We start from the raw sequence: 9,563 nt of genomic DNA, 5'->3' as shown, positions 1-9,563 counted from the left end.
TTGCATATATTTCGTGTTATTACCTAATTTTGTCAGCCATTTCGGACATCACATTGCATTTTACTATGTGGAAATAGTACTATTTATGTGAAACTATTGATAAACTGAAAACTTTTGTCAGTAGGCAATAGGATAAAGACTTCCGGATCCTCGGGCTGGTGCGAATATTTCAATGTCCCCATGTGCCATACTGATGGATTGTGACACACCTTTACGCGTACTTCGCTCGCCGTGCTCGCTCGAAAACTATAGCCTAACCTAAAACCAATCCCTCTTGCGTTCGTCATTCAATGAGGAGGCGACTTATTTCAAGTTTGGGAACGTGTCGGATCGGTTGTGAGGTTGGACTAGATTTTTACGAGCGAGCGGAGCGAGCGAGCAACGATCACAAGTTCCAAGCTATACATGTAACTTATATTGCCTTGCATATATTTCGTGTTATTACCTAATTTTGTCAGCCATTTCGGACATCACATTGCACTTTACTATGTGGAAATAGTACTATTTATGTGAAACTATTGATAAACTGAAAACTTTTGTCAGTAGGCAATAGGATAAAGACTTCCGGATCCACGGGCTGGTGCGAATATTTCAATGTCCCCATGTGCCAAACCGTTGGATTGTGACACACATTTACGCGTCCCTCGCTCGCTGTGCTCCCTCGAAAACTATAGCCTAACCTGAAACCAATCCCTCTTGCGTTCGTCATTCGATGTGGAGGCGACTTGTTTCAAATTTGCGAACGTGTCGGATCGGATGTGAGATTGGACTAGATTTTTACGAGCGAGCGAGCAACCATCACAATTCCCAAGCTATACATTTAACTTATATTGCCTTGCATATATTTCGTGTTATTACCTAATTTTGTCAGCCATTTCGGACATCACATTGCACTTTACTATGTGGAAATAGTACTATTTATGTGAAACTATTGAAAAACTGAAAACTTTTGTCAGTAGGCAATGGGATAAAGACTTCCGGCTTCTCGGGCTGGTGCGAATATTTCAATGTCCCCATGTGCCAAACCGTTGGATTGTGGCTCACCTTTTCGTGTCCCTCGCTCGCTGTGCTCGCTAGAAAACTATAGCCTAACCTAAAACCAATCCCTCTTGCGTTCGTCATTCGATGTGGAGGCGACTTATTTCAAATTTGCGAACGTGTCGGATCGGATGTGAGATTGGACTACATTTTTACGAGCGAGCGGAGCGAGCGAGCAACGATCACAATTTCCAAGCTATACATATACCTTATATTGCCTTGCATATATTTCGTGTTATTACGTAATTTTGTCAGACACTTCTGACATCACATTGCACTTTACTATGTGGAAATATTACTATTTATGTGAAACTATTGAAAAACTGAAAACTTTTGTCAGTAGGCAATAGGATAAAGACTTCCGGCTCCTCGGGCTGGTGCGAATATTTCAATGTCCCCATGTGCCAAACCGTTGGATTGTGGCACACCTTTTCGTGTCCCTCGCTCGCTGTGCGCGCTAGAAAACTATAGCCTAACCTAAAACCAATCCCTCTTGCGTTCGTCATTCGATGTGGAGTCGACTTATTTCAAATTTTCGAACGTGACGGATCGGATGTGAGATTGGACTACATTTTTACGAGCGAGCGGAGCGAGCGAGCAACGATCACAATTTCCAAGCTATACATATACCTTATATTGCCTTGCATATATTTCGTGTTATTACGTAATTTTGTCAGACACTTCTGACATCACATTGCACTTTGCTATGTGGAAATAGTACTATTTATGTGAAACTATTGATAAACTGAAAACTTTTGTCAGTAGGCAATAGGATAAAGACTTCCGGATCCTCGGGCTGGTGCGAATATTTCAATGACCCCATGTGCGAAACCGTTGGATTGTGGCACAACTTTTCATGTCCCTCGCTCGCTGTGCTCGCTAGAAAACTATAGCCTAACCTAAAATCAATCCCTCTTGCGTTCGTCATTCGATGTGGAGGCGACTTATTTCAAATTTGCGAACGTGTCGGATCGGATGTGAGATTGGACTACATTTTTACGAGCGAGCGGAGCGAGCGAGCATCGATCACAATTCCCAAGCTATACATGTAACTTATATTGCCTTGCATATATTTCGTGTTATTACCTAATTTTGTCAGCCATTTCGGACATCACATTGCACTTTACTATGTGGAAATAGTACTATTTATGTGAAACTATTGAAAAACTGAAAACTTTTGTCAGTAGGCAATAGGATAAAGACTTCCGGCTCCTCGGGCTGGTGCGAATATTTCAATGTCCCCATGTGCCAAACCGTTGGATTGTGGCACACCTTTTCGTGTCCCTCGCTCGCTGTGCTCGCTAGAAAACTATAGCCTAACCTAAAACCAATCCCTCTTGCGTTCGTCATTCGATGTGGAGTCGACTTATTTCAAATTTTCGAACGTGACGGATCGGATGTGAGATTGGACTATATTTTTACGAGCGAGCGGAGCGAGCGAGCAACGATCACAATTTCCAAGCTATACATATACCTTATATTGCCTTGCATATATTTCGTGTTATTACCTAATTTTGTCAGCCATTTCGGACATCACATTGCACTTTACTATGTGGAAATAGTACTATTTATGTGAAACTATTGAGAAACTGAAAACTTTTTTCAGTAGGCAATAGGATAAAGACTTCCGGATCCTCGGGCTGGTGCGAATATTTCAATGTCCCCATGTGCCAAACCGTTGGATTGTGACACACATTTACGCGTCCCTCGCTCGCTGTGCTCCCTCGAAAACTATAGCCTAACCTGAAACCAATCCCTCTTGCGTTCGTCATTCGATGTGGAGGCGACTTGTTTCAAATTTGCGAACGTGTCGGATCGGATGTGAGATTGGACTAAATTTTTACGAGCGAGCGGAGCGAGCGAGCAACGATCACAATTTCCAAGCTATAGATATACCTTATATTGCCTTGCACATATGTCGTGTTATTACCTAATTTTGTAAGCGATTTCGGACCTCATTTTGCACTGTACTATGTGGAAATATTGCTATTTATGTGAAACTATTGATAAACTGAAAACTTTTGTCAGTAGGCAATAGGATAAAGACTTCCGGCTCCTCGGGCTGGTGCGAATATTTCAATGTCCCCATGTGCCAAACCGTTGGATTGTGACACACATTTACGCGTCCCTCGCTCGCTGTGCTCCCTCGAAAACTATAGCCTAACCTGAAACCAATCCCTCTTGCGTTCGTCATTCGATGTGGAGGCGACTTGTTTCAAATTTGCGAACGTGTCGGATCGGATGTGAGATTGGACTAGATTTTTACGAGCGAGCGGAGCGAGCGAGCAACCATCACAATTCCCAAGCTATACATTTAACTTATATTGCCTTGCATATATTTCGTGTTATTACCTAATTTTGTCAGCCATTTCGGACATCACATTGCACTTTACTATGTGGAAATAGTACTATTTATGTGAAACTATTGAAAAACTGAAAACTTTTGTCAGTAGGCAATGGGATAAAGACTTCCGGCTCATCGGGCTGGTGCGAATATTTCAATGTCCCCATGTGCCAAACCGTTGGATTGTGGCACACCTTTTCGTGTCCCTCGCTCGCTGTGCTAGCTAGAAAACTATAGCCTAACCTAAAACCAATCCCTCTTGCGTTCGTCATTCGATGTGGAGGCGACTTATTTCAAATTTGGCAACGTGTCGGAACAGTTGTGAGGTTGGACTAGATTTTTACGAGCTAGCGCAGCGAGCGAAAAACGATCACAATTTCCAAGCTATACATGTAACTTATATTGCCTTGCATATATTTCGTGTTATTACCTAATTTGGTCAGCCATTTCGGACATCACATTGCACTTTACTATGTGGAAATAGTACTATTTATGTGAAACTATTGATAAACTGAAAACTTTTGTCAGTAGGCAATAGGATAAAGACTTCCGGATCCTCGGGCTGGTGCGAATATTTCAATGTCACCATGTGCGAAACCGTTGGATTGTGACACACCTTTACGCGTCCCTCGCACGCCGTGCTCGCTCGAAAACTATAGCCTAACCTAAAAACAATCCCTCTTGCGTTCGTCATTCAATGAGGAGGCGACTTATTTCAAGTTTGTGAAAGTGTCGGATCGGTTGTGAGGTTGGACTAGATTTTTACGAGCGAGCGGAGCGAGCGAGCAGCCATCACAATTCCCAAGCTATACATGTAACTTATATTGCCTTGCATATATTTCGTGTTATTACCTAATTTTGTCAGCCATTTCGGACATCACATTGCACTTTACTATGTGGAAATAGTACTATTTATGTGAAACTATTGAAAAACTGAAAACTTTTGTCAGTAGGCAATAGGATAAAGACTTGCGGCTCCTAGGGCTGGTGCGAATATTTCAATGTCCCCATGTGCCAAACCGATGGATTGTGACACACCTTTACGCGTCCCTCGCTCGCCGTGCTCGCTCGAAAACTATAGCCTAACCTAAAACCAACCCTTCTCGCTTTCGTTAATCGATGAGCAGGCGAATTATTTCAAATTTGGCAACGTGTCGGAACAGTTGTGAGGTTGGACTAGATTTTTACGAGCGAGCGCAGCGAGCGAAGAACGATCACAATTTCCAAGCTATACATGTAACTTATATTGCCTTGCATATATTTCGTGTTATTACCTAATTTTGTCAGCCATTTCGGACATCACATTGCACTTTACTATGTGGAAATAGTACTATTTATGTGAAACTATTGATAAACTGAAAACTTTTGTCAGTAGGCAATAGGATAAAGACTTCCGGATCCTCGGGCTGGTGCGAATATTTCAATGTCCCCATGTGCGAAACCGTTGGATTGTGACACACCTTTACGCGTCCCTCGCACGCCGTGCTCGCTCGAAAGCTATAGCCTAACCTAAAACCAATCCCTCTTGCTTGCGTCATTCAATCAGGAGGCGACTTATTTCAAGTTTGGGAACGTGTCGGATCGGTTGTGAGGTTGGACTAGATTTTTACGAGCGAGCGGAGCGAGCGAGCAACGATCACAATTTCCAAGCTATACATGTAACTTATATTGCCTTGCACATATTTCGTGTTATTACCTAATTTTGACAGCCATTTCGGATATCACATTGCACTTTACTATGTGGAAATAGTACTATTTATGTGAAACTATCGATAAACTCTAAACTTTTGTCAGTAAGCAATAGGATAAAGACTTCCGGCTCCTCGGGCTGGTGCGAATATTTCAATGTCCCCATGTGCCAAACCGTTGGATTGTGACACACCTTTACGCGTCCCTCGCTCGCTGTGCTCGCTCGAAAACTATAGTATAACCTAAAACCAATCCCTCTTGCGTTCGTCATTCGATGTGGAGTCGACTTATTTCAAATTTTCGAACGTGACGGATCGGATGTGAGATTGGACTATATTTTTACGAGCGAGCGGAGCGAGCGAGCAACGATCACAATTTCCAAGCTATACATATACCTTATATTGCCTTGCATATATTTCGTGTTATTACCTAATTTTGTCAGCCATTTCGGACATCACATTGCACTTTACTATGTGGAAATAGTACTATTTATGTGAAACTATTGATAAACTGAAAACTTTTTTCAGTAGGCAATAGGATAAAGACTTCCGGATCCTCGGGCTGGTGCGAATATTTCAATGTCCCCATGTGCCAAACCGTTGGATTGTGACACACATTTACGCGTCCCTCGCTCGCTGTGCTCCCTCGAAAACTATAGCCTAACCTGAAACCAATCCCTCTTGCGTTCGTCATTCGATGTGGAGGCGACTTGTTTCAAATTTGCGAACGTGTCGGATCGGATGTGAGATTGGACTAAATTTTTACGAGCGAGCGGAGCGAGCGAGCAACGATCATAATTTCCAAGCTATAGATATACCTTATATTGCCTTGCATATATGTCGTGTTATTACCTAATTTTGTAAGCGATTTCGGACCTCATTTTGCACTGTACTATGTGGAAATATTGCTATTTATGTGAAACTATTGATAAACTGAAAACTTTTGTCAGTAGGCAATAGGATAAAGACTTCCGGCTCCTCGGGCTGGTGCGAATATTTCAATGTCCCCATGTGCCAAACCGTTGGATTGTGCATACCTTTACGCGTACCTCGCTCGCCGTGCTCGCTCGAAAACTATAGCCTAACCTAAAACCAATCCCTCTTGCGTTCGTCATTCAATGAGGAGGCGACTTATTTCAAGTTTGTGAAAGTGTCGGATCGGTTGTGAGGTTGGACTAGATTTTTACGAGCGAGCGGAGCGAGCGAGCAACCATCACAATTCCCAAGCTATACATTTAACTTATATTGCCTTGCATATATTTCGTGTTATTACCTAATTTTGTCAGCCATTTCGGACATCACATTGCACTTTACTATGTGGAAATAGTACTATTTATGTGAAACTATTGAAAAACTGAAAACTTTTGTCAGTAGGCAATGGGATAAAGACTTCCGGCTCCTCGGGCTGGTGCGAATATTTCAATGTCCCCATGTGCCAAACCGTTGGATTGTGGCACACCTTTTCGTGTCCCTCGCTCGCTGTGCTAGCTAGAAAACTATAGCCTAACCTAAAACCAATCCCTCTTGCGTTCGTCATTCGATGTGGAGGCGACTTATTTCAAATTTGGCAACGTGTCGGAACAGTTGTGAGGTTGGACTAGATTTTTACGAGCGAGCGCAGCGAGCGAAAAACGATCACAATTTCCAAGCTATACATGTAACTTATATTGCCTTGCATATATTTCGTGTTATTACCTAATTTGGTCAGCCATTTCGGACATCACATTGCACTTTACTATGTGGAAATAGTACTATTTATGTGAAACTATTGATAAACTGAAAACATTTGTCAGTAGGCAATAGGATAAAGACTTCCGGATCCTCGGGCTGGTGCGAATATTTCAATGTCACCATGTGCGAAACCGTTGGATTGTGACACACCTTTACGCGTCCCTCGCACGCCGTGCTCGCTCGAAAACTATAGCCTAACCTAAAAACAATCCCTCTTGCGTTCGTCATTCAATGAGGAGGCGACTTATTTCAAGTTTGTGAAAGTGTCGGATCGGTTGTGAGGTTGGACTAGATTTTTACGAGCGAGCGGAGCGAGCGAGCAGCCATCACAATTCCCAAGCTATACATGTAACTTATATTGCCTTGCATATATTTCGTGTTATTACCTAATTTTGTCAGCCATTTCGGACATCAGATTGCACTTTACTATGTGGAAATAGTACTATTTATGTGAAACTATTGAAAAACTTAAAACTTTTGTCAGTAGGCAATAGGATAAAGACTTGCGGCTCCTAGGGCTGGTGCGAATATTTCAATGTCCCCATGTGCCAAACCGTTGGATTGTGGCACACCTTTTCATGTCCCTCGCTCGCTGTGCTCGCTAGAAAACTATAGCCTAACCTAAAACCAATCCCTCTTGCGTTCGTCATTCGATGTGGAGTCGACTTATTTCAAATTTTCGAACGTGACGGATCGGATGTGAGATTGGACTACATTTTTACGAGCGAGCGGAGCGAGCGAGCAACGTTCACAATTTCCAAGCTATACATATACCTTATATTGCGTTGCATATATTTCGTGTTATTACGTAATTTTGTCAGACACTTCTGACATCACATTGCACTTTGCTATGTGGAAATAGTACTATTTATGTGAAACTATTGATAAACTGAAAACTTTTGTCAGTAGGCAATAGGATAAAGACTTCCGGATCCTCGGGCTGGTGCGAATATTTCAATGTCCCCATGTGCCAAACCGTTGGATTGTGACACACCTTTACGCGTCCCTCGCTCGCCGTGCTCGCTCGAAAACTATAGCCTAACCTAAAACCAACCCTTCTCGCTTTCGTTAATCGATGAGCAGGCGAATTATTTCAAATTTGGCAACGTGTCGGAACAGTTGTGAGGTTGGACTAGATTTTTACGAGCGAGCGCAGCGAGCGAAGAACGATCACAATTTCCAAGCTATACATGTAACTTATATTGCCTTGCATATATTTCGTGTTATTACCTAATTTTGTCAGCCATTTCGGACATCACATTGCACTTTACTATGTGGAAATAGTACTATTTATGTGAAACTATTGATAAACTGAAAACTTTTGTCAGTAGGCAATAGGATAAAGACTTCCGGATCCTCGGGCTGGTGCGAATATTTCAATGTCCCCATGTGCGAAACCGTTGGATTGTGACACACCTTTACGCGTCCCTCGCACGCCGTGCTCGCTCGAAAACTATAGCCTAACCTAAAAACAATCCCTCTTGCGTTCGTCATTCAATGAGGAGGCGACTTATTTCAAGTTTGTGAAAGTGTCGGATCGGTTGTGAGGTTGGACTAGATTTTTACGAGCGAGCGGAGCGAGCGAGCAGCCATCACAATTCCCAAGCTATACATGTAACTTATATTGCCTTGCATATATTTCGTGTTATTACCTAATTTTGTCAGCCATTTCGGACATCACATTGCACTTTACTATGTGGAAATAGTACTATTTATGTGAAACTATTGAAAAACTGAAAACTTTTGTCAGTAGGCAATAGGATAAAGACTTGCGGCTCCTAGGGCTGGTGCGAATATTTCAATGTCCCCATGTGCCAAACCGTTGGATTGTGGCACACCTTTTCATGTCCCTCGCTCGCTGTGCTCGCTAGAAAACTATAGCCTAACCTAAAACCAATCCCTCTTGCGTTCGTCATTCGATGTGGAGTCGACTTATTTCAAATTTTCGAACGTGACGGATCGGATGTGAGATTGGACTACATTTTTACGAGCGAGCGGAGCGAGCGAGCAACGATCACAATTTCCAAGCTATACATATACCTTATATTGCGTTGCATATATTTCGTGTTATTACGTAATTTTGTCAGACACTTCTGACATCACATTGCACTTTGCTATGTGGAAATAGTACTATTTATGTGAAACTATTGATAAACTGAAAACTTTTGTCAGTAGGCAATAGGATAAAGACTTCCGGATCCTCGGGCTGGTGCGAATATTTCAATGTCCCCATGTGCCAAACCGTTGGATTGTGACACACCTTTACGCGTCCCTCGCTCGCCGTGCTCGCTCGAAAACTATAGCCTAACCTAAAACCAACCCTTCTCGCTTTCGTTAATCGATGAGCAGGCGAATTATTTCAAATTTGGCAACGTGTCGGAACAGTTGTGAGGTTGGACTAGATTTTTACGAGCGAGCGCAGCGAGCGAAGAACGATCACAATTTCCAAGCTATACATGTAACTTATATTGCCTTGCATATATTTCGTGTTATTACCTAATTTTGTCAGCCATTTCGGACATCACATTGCACTTTACTATGTGGAAATAGTACTATTTATGTGAAACTATTGATAAACTGAAAACTTTTGTCAGTAGGCAATAGGATAAAGACTTCCGGATCCTCGGGCTGGTGCGAATATTTCAATGTCCCCATGTGCGAAACCGTTGGATTGTGACACACCTTTACGCGTCCCTCGCACGCCGTGCTCGCTCGAAAGCTATAGCCTAACCTAAAACCAATCCCTCTTGCTTGCGTCATTC

Source organism: Bombus terrestris, unplaced genomic scaffold, assembly GCF_910591885.1.
Source record: "Bombus terrestris unplaced genomic scaffold, iyBomTerr1.2, whole genome shotgun sequence".
NCBI lineage: Eukaryota > Metazoa > Arthropoda > Insecta > Hymenoptera > Apidae > Bombus > Bombus terrestris.
The sequence above is the reverse complement of the archived record's forward strand: the minus strand, read 5'-3'. Positions refer to the sequence as shown.